At 45.5% G+C, this 16,984-nt stretch overlaps 1 protein-coding gene across 1 annotated transcript in view; it reads right to left on the minus strand.

Annotated features, from left to right (window-relative positions):
• Positions 1 to 1,807: 1,807 nt before the first annotated feature.
• Positions 1,808 to 16,984, minus strand: part of LOC135116241 (uncharacterized) — a 216,213-nt gene continuing 201,036 nt past the window's right edge. The window contains exon 9 of the transcript XR_010276218.1: positions 1,808 to 2,562. The gene's annotated coding sequence lies outside the window, so the exon portion shown is untranslated. The remainder of the gene's footprint in view (positions 2,563 to 16,984) is intronic.

The raw sequence follows: 16,984 nt of genomic DNA on the forward strand, positions 1-16,984 counted from the left end.
GAAGTCACTCGCTTACCGGGACTGGGGTGGGAGGGGTGGCGGGGAGGAGGGTCACCGGCTGGGGGGAGGGGATGGGAGTGAAGGCAAGGTGAGGAGGGAGGAGAGTATGGGAGAAGGATGCTATATAGCGCGGATGCTGAGATGATAAGGACTCCAGGTTTGCTTTTAAAAGGACAACATCAATGGGAACTTGACACCGCGAGAAGTGCTCTTGCCCTTTTCATCTCAATGGAAAAACGGAGGCGTGTGAGGAAAAACCTGAGGACTTGAGTAATCGTCTGGTTTACAGCTTATCTGTATGGGCGTCACTAAGGACATAGACAAGCCAGGCAGCAACAGGAGAAAGAGAAGTGTGAGAGACAACTATACAACAACGAGGAAGGAAAGACTAGCTGAAAGTATATGGATGGGTTGCTATGGGGTGCTGGAGACGGATCAGAGGCATGGGTGTGAAATTATGGGGTAACACCAGGGAGAGGGGCATGGGCGTGTGGCGACGGCTGCCTGATAATCCCCTAATCCGTCAGGTTCACTCCGCAATCAACGTCCAGGTAATGACGAGGCTCCACCATCTGTCCAAACGATACCTAGGAGGGCTTGTTGGATTGGTGAGTCTGGCGGGGATGAGTGTCGAGGCTTAGATCTGCGTAACCCTCATTAGTACTGGGGGGAAGGAAGGGGAGAAGTGGAGGGATGGGAGGCAGTGATGGGGGATAGATGGAAGGAATATAGGTAACGGGAGCATAATGGATGGAATGGGAAGGATAGGCGGAAGTTATATTAGTGCAGAGAATGGGAAGAGAGGATAGGTAATGAAGAATAAAAGTAATGAGAATAGAGGGAGTGTAGGAAGGGGAAAGGATGGATGGTGGAGGATAGAAATGGGGAAGAGGTGTAGGAAGAGCAGGGAGAGGGAGTAGCGGGTAGTATGGAGGGCAGGTGTACGGTGTCACGCTGCAGAAGGAGTCTCCTCAGGTCAGCCGCTGTCCACTCACCGAGACGGATTTTCAGACGTGTGCACATGCATGAGTAACACCACACACCCTCATCCACCCACCCACCTATCCACCCACCCACCCACCCACACCCACACATACACACACACACACACACACACACACACACACACACACACACACACACACACACACACACACACACACACGCACGCACGCACGCACGCACGCACGCACACAGCCGCAGATACTTTTTTTTTTTGCAAAGGCCCAAAAATATTCAGTAGTTTATCACTAAATTTAAAAACTCAAGTTAACACAAGGTATTTGTTGTAATTTAAAAGGAAAAAAAAATATACATCAGAATGCTTAGTTAAGTATTGTGTACATAGATTACATTAAATTACAGTATTATGTTACGTGTACTATGTGTTATGTTGGTTGGTAATCGCTATTATCAATTTGCCAAAATTCTCAATGTGTAATTTTGTTCAGAGTTAATTGTTAAACTAAAAAGATAGATTAAAGATGTGGTTTATATTGCATGTATATATGCATGAATATATGTGTAAAATTATGTACATTTGACTGATATCTGTCCGTCATGGAGCTCCAGTTCGACGGGCAGCTGCTGTACGAAGGATACTCGTATATTTCTGAAAATTTGTATATATGCATGTCACAACAGCAATAAATTATCAATTAACAAAAAAAATAGATAAATAAATTTACATATAAAAGCATCGCCATCTATAAAACAAGAAAAAAAGATGCTTAAACTAACATAAAAAAAACTAAACATCATCCCCAAACCAAGACTGTAATTCCTCAGCATCACCTACCTACAGCCAATCCAGGTGTCCAATTCTCACTCCCCTCTCCCGTACGGCTCCGGCAGGCATGGGGAGGGGGACGAAGAGGAGGAGGAAGATGGAGGGTGAGGGGAAGGGGGAGATATCGGTGCTCATGTGTGGCCGGGGATAATGACTTGGTGGGCGTGCGGGGGTGGCCCACTGACCCGCGCTGGGGCCATCACGCGGGCGGGGTGCGGCGGGCGGGTCAGCGTGGGTGTAGCGATGACCAGAGTGACGCGCGGATGCATGGGAGGAACTAATCGCCCGGAGTTTGTGGGTCCGAGGGGCGCGTGCCAACCGGAACTGTCCACCAGGCTGTGTTTCCGACGGAAGGCCCGCTGGACTCAGGCCGGGGAAAGGGGGAGGGGGTGTGAGGGTGGGGTGAGGGAGAGAGGGGGGTGGTGTACTAGGGTGCTGGGAGATGAAGGTATGGGGATGATAGTGGACTGAGGAGAGGGAGAAAGGGATGGAGGATGCTGGGGAGGGTGGGGGAGGGATAGCGGTGAGTAAGGAATATTGTGGATAGAGAGATGTGGTAAGGGGGAAGCTGGGGAAGAATGGCTGACCTACTGCACAGGCTGGGGATGAATGAATGGAACACTGGAAGACTGGGAGGAGGAGAGAGATGAGGGAATGTAGGATGCTAGGGTGAAGGATGAGGTTGTGGCGTTAGGATAAGGTGAGGTTGTGAGGTAGGTATGCTGTGGTGGTGTGGTGTATACGTGTCAGTCAGCCAAGGCAACACCAAACACCTGAGGAACAAAGTGCATTTAATAAACTAAGCAATTCATTCCTGGGATGTTGCAAAAGTTTATTGCAAATTTATGGTGAGTTGCAAAAATTCTGAAATTGCCAAGTTTACACACACACAGAAACCTTTTGTTGTGGTGAGGGGGTGGGGGGTGTGGGGGCTATGGGGGTGTCTCCGGGGGGCCTTATGGGGGGGGAGCTGTAGGAGTGGGAGTAGGGGAACAACCAGGTGGAGAGGAAGCAGGTCCAGGCGACACTACACTACCTCTGATTTCCCCTTCCGCCTCGCTGTCCCGAATGACGGACAAGTGATATTAAGAGTCAGCTGTCCCCTCCTTCTCCACTCTCCCCCTTCCCGCCTCCCCCTTCTAGTACTCACCCCTCCTGTACTCTCCTCTCCTTTCCCTCTTTTCCCCTCCCTCTCCCATCCTTTCCATTCTTCCTCCCCTATCCTCCCCTCTCCCTCTCCGTTACTCTTATTCTTTCCTTTTTCCTTCCTATTCTTATATTTCTTTGTCTCTCTTCTTACTGTTTTTTCTTTCTCTTCATTCACTACTCGAGTATTCTTTACTCTATTCTTCTGCCTTTTTTTTACTCCTCGTATCGTCATCATCATCACCATCATCATCGTCATCATCATTATCCTCATCATCGTTTCAAAATTATTGCTAGTGCTGCTGCTGCTGCTGCTGCTGCTACTACTACTACTACTACTACTACTACTACTACTACTACTACTACTACTACTACCACCACCACTTTCACAACTATTAGTATGTTACCACTGCCAATAATGATAATGCTGATTGGCGGTATACGACGGCGTTGCTCCGCCATAACTCAATCAGTCTGCTATAATAATGATAACACCGCAGTAAACGTGAGCATAAACACTGCCATAAACTACTATGTAACAAGAAATATAAAGTGAGGGGTGCGTTGAACACCTCGGAGGCCGCGCTGCTGGGGAGAGGGTAGGGGTGAGAGGCGAGTGCTGAGTGTGGGTGGGGGTGTGGCTGCGGAGGGCACGTGCTGCGGCCGAGGCGCGGAGGTGGTGGTCGGTGACTCCAGTTAACAATGACGCTAACAACCTCACGCTCCTCCTGTCTCTCTTTCCTTTTTTGTCTCCCCACTTTCCTTGGGTCTTGCGTGAGTTAGCGTTGCGTGAGGCAGGTCGAAGCAGGTACGTAGACGAGAGGCAGGTAAAGGTTTGGTACAGGTGTCGTGAACAGGTAACATGGTATGGTGACATAGAGAATGCACTGAGTGTACTTAAAATATGGAAACATTAAAATCACCCATGTCATAAGAGAGCCTCATTCTTTCTTTCGTAGCGTGAATGAGTCAGCAGTAATGTCGCTGAGTCGTGTGGAGTGACTTTTCACACTCATGGTGGATCATTGACACTATGAGTGGCTGGAGTGGACATGGTGACGATTAAGAAAGGTTTAGCGGGGATCAGGCCGTGTTAAGACATGAGGAGAGGGTGAGGAAGGCCCTGAAGGGCGGGAAAGAAGTCAGCGTGGTGGCGGATAGGCGGGGACGGTGGTGTGTGTGTGTGTGTGTGTGTGTGTGTGTGTGTGTGTGTGTGTGTGTGTGTGTGTGTGTGTGTGTGAGTGTGTGTGGAGGCTGGACGCGGGCTCCTACGGGGTCCTGCTAGGATCGCCTGACGTGCTCACGGTCACCTTATTTATAATTCATCGAGGCGAGGGTGAGCGGCTGCAGGGGAGCGTGATTACGGCGCCAAACAGATGTGTGTGTCCACCTAATGCCTGGCTGGAGGGAGCCGACATCTGTGCCGTATCGCCGTAACGCTCCGTAACACCTCATAATGCCAGGCTGGTGACGCGGTGAGGTAACCATTACCTTCAGCCTGGCGCCGAGGAGAGGCGGCACGTGGCCTCCTCACGAAGGAAGGAACTGCGATTTGTTCTGCTTTTCCACACTGAGAAATTCAGTTTAAGGAAGATGAAGTATGTCTGTGAGGTCTTTGTGCGCTTCTGCTGTATGAGTATTTGAGTCACGCTACCTCAGCCTCCACCGCCCACCTGTGAATAAAGGGAAGGTGTAGCGGGATATTCAAGCTACAATTGAAGTAATTGATCATTAATGTCAGTTTCCAGCAGACCTCCATCTCTTAGTGTAGCAGAGACATCCCTTCGTAACCATCACTCTCGTCCTCTTCATCTTACTCCGCCTCAGCATCCAAAACCATCATTTCATCACTTTCCTGACACTCTCCTCCACTCCAGCAGTCCACTAATCAACCACTTAACCGTCCCCTAACTTCCCCTGCACGCCTCCACTTCCCTTCACCTCCCTGTCTCTCCGCGCACGCCCTTTCGCCCCGCCCCCGCCCCCATCAGGCCGAGTGGCTTTGTGAATCGTCCGCGGCCGGTAGTGTCTCGCGCGCTGGCCACAATGACGACGCTGTAAAAATGACACGACCTTTAGTTGCTCCCTCGTGCGTCCAGCTGCCGATACTGGGCGAAGAAAGGACGAACGGAAAGAGGAAAAGGAGGAGACTGGGATGTGTGTAGGAGAGAGAGAAGAGGAGAGATAAAAATGTATGGATGTATAAAGGTATTGTAGAGGTAATTACTATCAAATGAGAGAAAGAAAGAAATAAGAAGATAGACAGAGAAGACAGATGCGAATGAAGGAATCATGATGATACTGTAAAAGGAAGGAAAAAACAAATATATACGTAACAAAGAGATATGTGTACGAAGAAGGGAATGGAAAAGAAATGAGAAAAATCATGACAGAGTAGGAGAAGGAGGGATAGAAAAAAAGAAGAGAGACAGACATGTATGAAGCAAACATGATTACATAGAAGAAAGAATGCAAAAATAGACTTACGTAAGAGAGTTATCTACGATGAGAAAAACAGAGAACAAAACGAGGAAAAAGAGCGGTAAAAGCGAGGAAAGGGAGTAATAATAGATTCATAGGGAATAAAAATAGAAAAAAAAGGAAAAGGTGAGAGTCGTGACGGAAAAAAAGTAAGAGGGTAATGAAAGATCGATAAATACGGAGGATAAAGGAGAGAAAGAAAAAAAAAACAAAGAGAAGAAAAGAGAAAAAATCTGTTACAAATAGCATGAATCAGCCGTCCTTAATTATTACATTGGAATAAAAAAGACACAGAGAATACCTGCATGCATAAATAAAGACACAATAATACAAACAAATACCAGCATGAATAAGTATAGTCACAATAATACACTTGCTTCCGCTAATTAAAGCAACTCGAACTGTCTAAATTAATTATGCATTGAACAGCAGCACACAGGTAACATTAATTGCAAGGTGTGCGGATTATTGTGTGGTGGAAGGCGATAGTTTAATTAAGCAAACTAACCCTCGGCTTCCATCAACGCGGGACAAAAGACGGAAGAAAATAATGCAAGGAAATTTAATGTGATGTCAAGGATGATGGGGAATAGACAAAGAGGAAGGAGGAGGAGAAGGAGGAGGAGGAGGAAGATAAAAATGAAGGAACAAATAGAAAATAAAATAGAAATGTAGATGGTGATAATGAATATGATTGGAGAAGTGAAGAACACACACACACACACACACACACACACACAGACAGAGTTGTGAAATCTGTGATGATAATATTATACAAGCGGTAGAATTATTGCAGATGAACTTTTTTTTTTTTAAGCATGTTTTGTGTTGACCGATATACAGGCACATGTATTGTAAGCGGAAACTATTAAATGCACGGTGATTAATTACTGGTCCATATTTGTTATGGGGGAAAAAACACACACAAAATAAAGTCACGATTGGTGTTTATATATCATCACGACTGGAATATATTAAGAGCATATGCAGTGAGTGTGGTATGGCAGGAGTGTGGATGACGCACTAAGGGACGGAAATTACGAGACATCTTGAAAACAACTTGGTATAGAAACGTAACAAATAGAGGTGTCTGTAGTGCCTATGAAATGTATAAAGAAGTTCATGGGATGGAAGAAGACCTACTCAAGCTTAATAAAAGTATAAAAGTAACAGTATCCATTTCACTATATTACGCACTGGAAATAATCAGCTGCCAGTTATTATAGGTAGACATCAAATAAGTAGGGAAGAGCGTTATTGTACTAAATGTAATAAGAAACAAACTGTGGATGAGTATCATGTTTTATTTGTGTTAAAATAAAAATATTGTCTAATTAAAAAATAGATTTGTGCCTGAGAATTATATATCACACCCAAATCAGTTTAAATGAACCGAATTAACACATAGGAAAGACGTAAAATGTTTAACAAATTTAGCACAATTTGTTAAGGGTTAGTTAGTCAAAATAATGTATAGATTCAGGATATGTCCTCCATAATTTTTGTAGAATGTCTCAGCAATAGATATATCCTCTCTTCTATTCCCTTCACTTCGATTCTATTCACACACACACACACACACACACACACACACACACACACACACACACACACACACACACACACACACACACACACACACACACACACACACACAGCATCCCAACACACTACACTTGGAGACTGTGACAGGTGAGGCAGGTGAGCTAAGCAACGTTCTGCGGGCGGCGAGAGGAAGGCGCGAGGGACACGAGCACAAAGGTCAGAATGGCTGTGGCGAGGCGCAGGTATGGACGGGCAGGTGTGGAGGGAAGCGAGGGGGATGTGGGATTTACCTGTGCCGGAGAAAGGGTTACCTGGAGGAAAAGGAAATTATCTAGGTAAGGGGTTGGATTTACCTGAGGGGAGAAAGGAAGGGGAGAGGGAAGTAATGGTTATGGGGACTCTGAGGGGAAGTTTAGGGGTTGGGGAGAGAGTTGGGGTTACAAAGACTGTTGGGGAATGGGGGGAAGAATGTGAGGTCTTGTGTGGGGATAAAATGTTGGGGAAGGTTGTGGGGTTGTTATTGTTGTAAAATGTAGTGTAAAGTGCCCAATTACTCTTTACGAGGAGGGAAAATGAAGTGGGGGGATGGAAGGAGGGAGGAAAAAGGAAGGGAATAAGAAGAGGAAAGAGGGGAGTAAAGGGGTCATGCCGAGGGGAGATACAGCCGCCCTCATTGAATGACCTGTTTCCCCTTTTCCTTTCCTCCTCCACCTCCTCCTCCTCCTCCTCCTCCTCCTCCTCCTCCTCCTCCTCCTCCTCCCCTCAAATTCACAACTTCCGCTGCAACATCCGGGATTTCTCATTATTTTGATCATGTCACGTCTGGACCTCAGTGTTTATTTCCAGTGTGTGTGTGTGTGTGTGTGTGTGTGTGTGTGTGTGTGTGTGTGTGTGTGTGTGTGTGTGTGTGTGTGTGTGTGTGTGTGTGTGTGTGTGTGTGTGTGTGTGTGTGTGTGTGTGTGTACGGCACTGTGTATGGAAGAGCGTGGCATGTGTGAGAGTGATCATTACCGAGCACATTTTAGCTTCGGGGGAGCGTGAAAAAGGGTTAAATCCAGGCTGCGGCGGGCGTGTGGGGGCGGTCAGCGGCGTGGGCGTGTGGCGAGCAGCGGCAGGCAACCATCGGAACGGAGTGTTTTGTTCGTGTATGATTTCATGGCGAATTATACACCAGCCTCCCCCGGGACATGCAAACCTGGGGAGCCGTGAGCAGATTTACGACCTGCAGGTGTGATGGTGCCTCTCTCTCTCTCTCTCTCTCTCTCTCTCTCTCTCTCTCTCTCTCTCTCTCTCTCTCTCTCTCTCTCTCTCTCTCTCTCTCTCTCTCTCTGTGTGTGTGTGTGTGTGTGTGTGTGTGTGTGTGTGTGTGTGTGTGTGTGTGTGCTCTTCCTTGATCCTCCTTATCACTGCTTTCAATGATGTCTTTCACTATCATCATCATCATCATCATCATCACTATCAATACCACTACAATCTTAATTCACTCACCTTCACCGCTCTTGTTTTCACTGGACTATCATCACTGTTCATCATCATCATCATTATCATCACCACCACTATCATCACCACTATCATCATCATCATCATCATCACCATCATCATCATCACCATCATCATCACCATCATCATCACCATCATCATCTTTTCCTCTCTTTCGCAATTATTCTTCCTCGTAACTCACTCCTCGTTTAGTAATAAAAATCTTCACTTGCACTCCATGCAAAAATATTAGTCTTAATAAAAATTCTTCAACTTTCTCCCTGATTAGAAATTTGAGTTATAAATGTGGAAATGAAACATCACTTGCGTCACCAGAAATGCAAGATGACTGGTGGGTTCTTTTTATCTCTATTTTTTATTCTTAATTAAAAATACTCTTATTAATAATGTGATTACAATTTTTCATTACACCAAAACAATAAGCATTCCAATGACCTCGCTTTTTTATACCTTTGTACACTGGTTTATTTGATTTTCCTCTCTCTCTCTCTCTCTCTCTCTCTCTCTCTCTCTCTCTCTCTCTCTCTCTCTCTCTCTCTCTCTCTCTCTCTCTCTCTCTCTCTCTCTCTCTCTCTGAAAAAAAATTGGCGGTCAAAGCTGCAAACCAACATTACAAATCAGCTTGTTTAATGGAGCAGCAAGACCACACTACCCATTGACACACACACTGGAGCTCCCTCACCCACACCTCTACCTGTACACATCTGAACACACCCACCTCCCTTCCTACACACCCACCGCACACTTCCTATATATCTCCGCACACCAGACTCAAACTTGTCATCCACAGTCTAAGATGCGTAATAGAGGATACATTTACGAAGCGGGAAAGGAAGAAGAGGAAAAAAAAGTTAGAACATAAGGACATCGTAGAAGATGGAAAATAATAACTAGGCATGTTATTTATGAATATTACAGAAACAAGGTGAAAAACATGCTAAACGACACTTAGAAACATAAGTAAACACACTTCCTACACACCTGCACACACCAAGCACGCACTTATTCACTCCTATTCACTTAAATACCATGTGTACTTCACACCTGCCTTTCGCAAACACCTGCCCGCCTACAGCTAGGGTAATCACAGGCTGCATGTAACGGGGCTAAAAGAGGAGGTTATAGCATTGCTCGTGTGATCCTGTCAGCTATAACTCACTAGTGGGGGTCAATAACAGGGGGCCAGGTGGCGGTGGTGCTCTCGGCATTGGTGATGGTAATGGTGGTAATGGTAGTGGTAATTGTGCTGGTGCTGGTGGTGGTGCCGAGGAGAGGGGAGGGGAGGGGAGGGGAGGTACGAGTAGTGACAGATTACTGGTGTCTCCTTCGCTCGTCTCGTCTGTGTTCTTAGCTTTTTGTTGAATTGTAAGGTTAGCCAGCTCTGTATAGGTTTATGGTTGGTGTTCTTATATATGTTTCAGCACTTTGGTATTATGATTAAAAGGGTGTCTTCTTCTTCTTCTTCTTCTTTTTCTTCTTCTTCTACTTCTTTTGCTCCTTTTTATTTTATCCTATTTTTCTTCGTTTCATCCTGTTTCTTTTTTTCTTCTCCTTTCCTTTCTTCTTTTTGTCCTTCTTCCTGCTTTTCTTCTTGTTTCACCTTGTTTTTTTTTTCCTTCTCTCTTTTCTTCCTCTTCTTTCGGGTTGTCTTTATTAATATCACCACAGCTGAACGCCTCCCTCCATTACTTCACACACTTTACTGAATATTATTTTGGGTCTTCATAGCCGTTAATACGATTCTGGTGAAAGTCCAACAATGATCCAACATCAGTTCCAGGAAAGACACCCATGAGAACCCGACTAACCATCTTTAGGGCCTTAGAATATAGGTTTCAAGAGAACACTGCGCGTTTAAGAATGCAAAAAAAGAATCCTAAGACAGGATAAAATTCAAACAGAAGATGGATGGGCGGTAAGTCTGGCGAATAATAATAATAATAATGATAATAATAATAATAATAATAATAATAATAATAATAATAATAATAATAATAATAATAATAATGAAAAGAAAGATAGTGGCAGAAATGAATATAAGATGGCAGGAAGGATTGATTGACTTGTGTGCTATAAAAAAAATAGATAAACAAATGAGATACAATAAAATAAAATAAATAAATAAGTAGAATACATAAGTAGGTGAATAAATTGATTAATTAATAAATAAACAAACAGTCACACACGGCCAAGAAGGAAAGGAAAATACAGAAGGAAAGATTGAAGGAAAGGTAATGGATGTAGTAAAAAATAGATGGAAAAAGAAAGAAAAAAAAGAAAAAGAGAGGAAACGGAGGAGGAACAGTTAGAGGCACAAAGGGGAAATCAGGGGGAAGGGGAAAGAGGAAGAGAGAGGTAAAAAAAAAATGGCGGGACGGAAAGGGGGAAAAGAGATGGATGAGTGAGGGAAACAGGGAGAGGGGGAGAGAGAGAGAGAGAGAGAGAGAGACAGACATGAGGGAGGAGGAGGAAAGTGATGGAGTGGAGGAGACTAGGAGGGAAGAGGGGGATGGAATGGGGAAGGAGAGGGGAGGGGAAGGGGGTTACAATAATCCTGTAAGCAAGAGCCACACCCTCTATTATGAAGGCAAAGTGCAGTTAATTCATACATTTTGAGCGTCATGCAGTGGGGAGAGAGAGGGAGAGGGTGAGGGAGAGGGAGGCTGCCACGTGCTGAGGAAGAAGAAGTTGAGGAGGAAAGGATGGCATTGGTATGAATTATGTAGGAAATCTCTCTCTCTCTCTCTCTCTCTCTCTCTCTCTCTCTCTCTCTCTCCTCTCTCTCTCTCTCTCTCTCTCTCTCTCTCTCTCGTTACTCCATTTACACAAATCCATGTACAACTTTTCCCCTCCCTCTCTCCCTCTCCTATTCCTCCTCTTTACCCTCCCTCTCTTCCTCCTCCTCCTCCCCCCCCACCAGTCTCTGTACTGTTTACTCCCTCGCAATACATTATATACATCACGAACCCTCAATTCATTCACTGTTCACCTTTGACTCTCCGCCAGGTGTAGCAACGGCAGGTGGGGAGGGAAGGGGGAGTGGGAGAGGGGGGAAACAAGGGAGAAGGGTAGAGAGAGAGAGGGAGAGGGAGGGGAAAAGCATGGATGAAAGAGTGATGATGGGGAGTGATGGGGAAAGGAGGGAGGGAAGTAGAGTAGGAAAAGAGAACTGGGAGATAGGAAGGATGGGGGATAAAGAGAGATAATAAAAGAGATGAGGGATAAGTGAGAAAGGGAATAAATAATTGATGGTGATTGATAAAATGAGAGAGAGAGAGAGAGAGAGAGAGAGAGAGAGAGAGAGAGAGAGAGAGAGAGAGAGAGAGAGAGAGAGAGAGAGAGAGGAGGGGGGAGAGAAGTGAAGTGAAGCTAAGTTTGTTTGGGCGGTTATGGGCGTGGGTGGACGGGGAGGTGAGGCGTGTTATCACTCCAGTAATTTACTCAAAATTAAGCTGGTAAATGGGCGTGAAGCATGTTTCATTCAACGGCCAGCGGGCGGGTTAACTGGCGTCATTTCAGCCCATTACTTGTGACACAAAATTTGCGGCAGACTTCGCCTTCCATCACCAGCAGGAGGAAGGAGGTGGGGGAAGCTTCTTGGTGCAGTGAGGTCACCTGTTGTCACGAGCACTGAGGGACTGACCGTGACATTTTAGGGAGAGTTAGGACTTAATTTTACCAGACACCTGAAGCATTACCACCAAATAACTTGCTAAATGACACCTGTATAGTCACCATTATGTACAGTCAACATATTTATACGAGCACCACGCCTAATTGTCATTGTTAAGCACAGAGAAATCCCAAACTGTGGGACAAGTGTGCCTCAAGGGAAGGGTTGTGTCACAGAACTGCGTTGCGGGGGAATGTTGTACTGCCGGAATATGTGAGCTGATTCACCTAGTACAGTTAAAAGCCTCGGGAATATATACAAGCTGCTTTGTTAGCTTACGATTGCTTGAGGCTCAGAAACACCAAACGGCGGTGCGTTGCTAGAAATCAACTTGGAAAGATTGCCGATGGAGGGCGGTGATCCTATTTGAAGAGTATTAAGTCCATCACATGCACTTGGCCGGGGATCCTCTGTGATGCGGTTCTTTAGCCGTGTGTTTCCAGGTTTTCCACAGGGGATGAGAAAAATAATCGCCACGTAATATGAGATTAATTAATTTATTTGAATTTAAGTCGACGTAAAATGAGATGATCACACCGCAAAGGACGTAGTGTGGACAAGTAAACAACAGTAACAGAACGCCTTACGTCAACCATCTTTCAAAATTCAGCTTTTGGAAAACAATAAGTAGTTAATGGTCTGTCACCATTACTGTAACTACTTTTTCTTCAGCCTTCACCATCACTCGGTCACTAGTCACTGCGTACTGTTGTTACCTAATACAACCACCACCACCATCGCTACATGCAGCAGGTCACCAACACGGCCATCACCACCACTAAGCACCACGCAACATGTCTGGATTCAAATTTCATCTTTTCACTGTCGTACAACATAATATGGTCTCTCTCTCTCTCTCTCTCTCTCTCTCTCTCTCTCTCTCTCTCTCTCTCTCTCTCTCTCTCTCTCTCTCTCTCTCTCTCTCTCTCTCTCTCTCTCTCTCTCAATCATCACCAATCACTGTCACGTACAACACCACAAACACACCGCCTCAACCACAGCCAGTCACCACCACCACCTGCACTAGACACCACCCATCATCACTACACACACCATCACGAGCATCACCACAAACTCCCAGCGTGAATAGTTAGTAACAGGTAAACCAGGTAAACAAGAGCTGTAATTACCTGGGCGTGTGCTGAGTAACAGAGAGAGAGAGAGAGAGAGAGAGAGAGAGAGAGAGAGAGAGAGAGAGAGAGAGAGAGAGAGAGAGAGAGAGAGAGAGTCATTGTCAACTGTCCTTTCCAGCCTAATGCTTTGTCCCCAGGCTCGTGGTACAATTATGTCACACGCACCTGGAACCAAAGGTGTATACAAATATATATTCATATCATATTCATATAAAACCTTGAGCTTGCCGGGAAAAAATGCTGATTTCGACATTATCAATACTTCTCTCTCTCTCTCTCTCTCTCTCTCTCTCTCTCTCTCTCTCTCTCTCTCTCTCTCTCTCTCTCTCTCTGGGGTGACGTTAGGAGGTGTTTGTCCAGCAGTTTACTCTCTGTTAGCTGAGGTCAGGGAATTTGAGGAAAAGTGTCCTATGCTTGTTCTTGACATACACTTCCCTCCCTCCAGTCCTTGCCTTCCCTCCTTTATCCCTCCTCTTCCTTCCCTCTTTTCCCTCCTGCAGAAATTTATCCCTGTTTTCCCTTTTTGTTTTTGTTTGCCGCTTCACGCCATATTAACTCATTTCCCTTCTTCATTCTCTCTCGTGACTCGGTTTTATTTTCCCTCCTTACATGGCTTTCCTCATTTTCCGTTTTATAACCATGTGCTTCAGTCCTCTCCTCCTTCTTTACCCTCTCTCTCTCTCCCTCCCTCCCTCGTACACGTTGACAGAGCTATTATCGAACGCTATAATATATATGACTTAATAAACTGCTAGCGAGGGGGAACTCTTGTATGGACGAAAGAAAACGTAAAGCATCTTTATTAGCTAATTTGGTAACTTCACTCAATCCTCGGCTGCGCTCAGTCGTAAAAAAAATAAATAAATAAATAAAAAATAATAATAATAAACAATAATAACAATAACAATTTGCGAGTGGCTTGATTTTTCCTCCGTGTTATTACTGGTGTTTGTAAGATCCATAAGGAAATGTGGATAAAAGTGGATGCAGGTGGATATGAAACTGCAGGGGAGCTTTAGATCTTAACTAAGCTATTTGGTTGAAGTACAGTACTTTACACTAACTATGGTGTAAGAAGGGGGAAAAATAAATGAAGTACAAAGGAAGATACAATATGAACGACACAGAGAGAGAGAGAGAGAGAGAGAGAGAGAGAGAGAGAGAGAGAGAGAGAGAGAGAGAGAGAGAGAGAGAGAGAGAGAGCAGCAGGACGCACAGGTGGGAGAATAGAGCGAGTAAGAAAGTTTTAACGATGCAATTATGAAAAGCGAGGAGAAGATTGACTCACACCGCTGTGCTCACAACTGCAAGGACGGCAAGGCAAAAAAAAAAAAAAAAAAAGCGAGGAAAAAAAAAGAAAACAATCTGCATTACTTTAACTAATTCATAAAGAGACGTGATAGGGCGTGATGGGGCGTTAAGGAGAGAAGGAAAGGGATGGGGAGGGTAGGTGATGATGGGTCGTGAAGGGAGAGAGGGAGAGAGGGAGAGGGAGGAAGACTAAATGCTGTGATTAGCTGGCGTGAGACTATTATCTCCAGGCGGTGAGGAGGAGGAGGAGGAGGAGGAGGAGGAGGAGGAGGAGGAGGAGGAGGAGGAGGAGGAGGAGGAGGAGGAGGAGGAGGAGAAGGAGGAGGAGGAGGTAATAAAAAAGGAAAAGAAAAAAGGAAGACTTGAAAGCGAATGCAGCGGAAGAAAGAGGACGATAATAAGGACAAAGAAGAGAAAAAAATAAAACAAAGAAGGAAGGAACAAATTAAAAGAAATAAGGAAGAAAGAAAGTAAAAGAGGAAGACAAAAAGGAAGGAAAAAACGGATGGAAGAGGAAATGAAAGAAAGAAGAAAATAAAAAAGTTTGAGAAAAGAAAAGTGTCACATGTCTTAATTTTTTACCTTCTCTCTCCATCTCCTTCATTTATTCCTCCTCATTCTTCTATCCTATTCTTCCTCATTCCATCCCCTCCCTAAACCCCTCCCCTTTTCATCCTTCGATCTAACTTACCCTTCTTCCCTCTCCTATGTCCTCCCTCTTATTCACTTTCTGTCTCACTCTTTCTCCTCTCCTCCCTATTTATCTCCTCACTCCCTCCTAACCTTACTCCTCTTCCTTATATCCCTCCCACTCACTTCCTATCTCCCCCTTTACTCCTTCTCCCAAATTCTGCATCTACTTCCTCTCTCTCTCTCCCTCCCCCTCACATATTGCCCCTCTCTCCCTCTCCCTCCCCTGCCCCAGTCCACACAAATTTTATCCTTTCGTAATAGCCAAGTGATTTTTGTTACGATCAGCCAAACAGCTGTTGAGTGTCGGGCCCGAGCACCTCCTATTTTTCAGAAGGGAGGAGTGAGGGAAGGAGGGGAAAAAAGAGGGGGAGGGAAAATCGAGGGGAAAGAGCAGTGTGAAGGGAGAGAAATGTGAAGCAAAACGAAGATCAGAGAATGCAAAATGCGCGCGCGTGTGTGTGTGAGTGTGAGTGTGTGTGTGTGTGTGTGTGTGTGTGTGTGTGTGTGTGTGTGTGTGTGTGTGTGTGTGTGTGTGTGTGTGTGTGTGTGTGTGTGTGTGTGTGTGTGTGTGTGTGTGTGTGTGTGTGTGTGTGACGAGGGCGGAAAAACAGGGACAGAAAGAAGAATGCCGGATAAAAAAGGGGAAGAGGCAAAGGAGGGGAAAATGGAAGGGCGCAAAGGGACGAGAGATAAAAATAGCGAGAGAAATTACGAAGAAAGAAAAGCAATAACGGAAGTGAAATTAAACGCCTATGAAGAGAGAAGAAAGAGATGAGAGGCGGCCCGAAGCAGAGAAGAGAAGAGAAGAGAGAGAGAGAGAGAGAGAGAGAGAGAGAGAGAGAGAGAGAGAGAGAGAGAGAGAGAGAGAGAGAGAGAGAGAGAGAGAGAAAGGGGAAAGGAGACGGAGAGAGAATAGAGGGAGGAATGAAAGAAGTGATCCTACACACCATCCTGACAACCTGACGCCCCTCGACACACCCGCGCCTAATTCTGATCCACTTAGGCCTAAAAAATGCAGACGGAGAGATGGTCCTCTTTTGTTTCTGGCGGGCGTGGTGGCGTCAGCATCTCCCCCTGACACGAGACGACCCGGGGCTTTTGTCTGGCGCGGCTGAGGACGGCTTGGTGGGCGGCGGGCAGCGTGGAGGGTGTATGGAGAGCTTGTGGTGGGCGTGGAGGGTGTAGGAAGTGAAGGCGGTAAAGGGTTGAGTGAGATGTGGAAGATTTTAGGAGGGTGTGTGGAGATCGTGTATTTGCTGTGTGGAGGGCGTATGGAGGGTGCGTGCGGCATGTTTCGGATGTGTTATGGCCGTGTTTAAAGCGTGTGGAGGGCGTGTACTAGGCGTGTGAAGAGCGCACTGTGGATGAGAGCCACGTGAAAACATTAATTTCTCAACCACATTACCTAAGAGGAATAGAATTTCCATTTATAAGTTTACACTGTTAAGCCAAAATACCCAACAAAAACTACGGTGATAGGCGATAAGTTGCAGTACATAATTCAACACCAATATTTTTCTCCTACACTGAAAAGAAAAATTTCCAGTAACCGCTGTGCTTTGCTGTAAGGCCACTCTCTGTTCACCACTGGCACACGAAAGTCAAGCATCGCGTCGCCTAAACCTTCCGTTATATTAATAGGTGAACTTCCATCTCTCAGTCCGTCTTACTTTCCTCTCCCTCATTCCTTTGTGTTGGGATCCATCAAGACGG

Source organism: Scylla paramamosain, chromosome 30 (genome assembly GCF_035594125.1).
Source record: "Scylla paramamosain isolate STU-SP2022 chromosome 30, ASM3559412v1, whole genome shotgun sequence".
In the NCBI taxonomy this organism is placed as follows: Eukaryota; Metazoa; Arthropoda; class Malacostraca; order Decapoda; family Portunidae; genus Scylla; species Scylla paramamosain.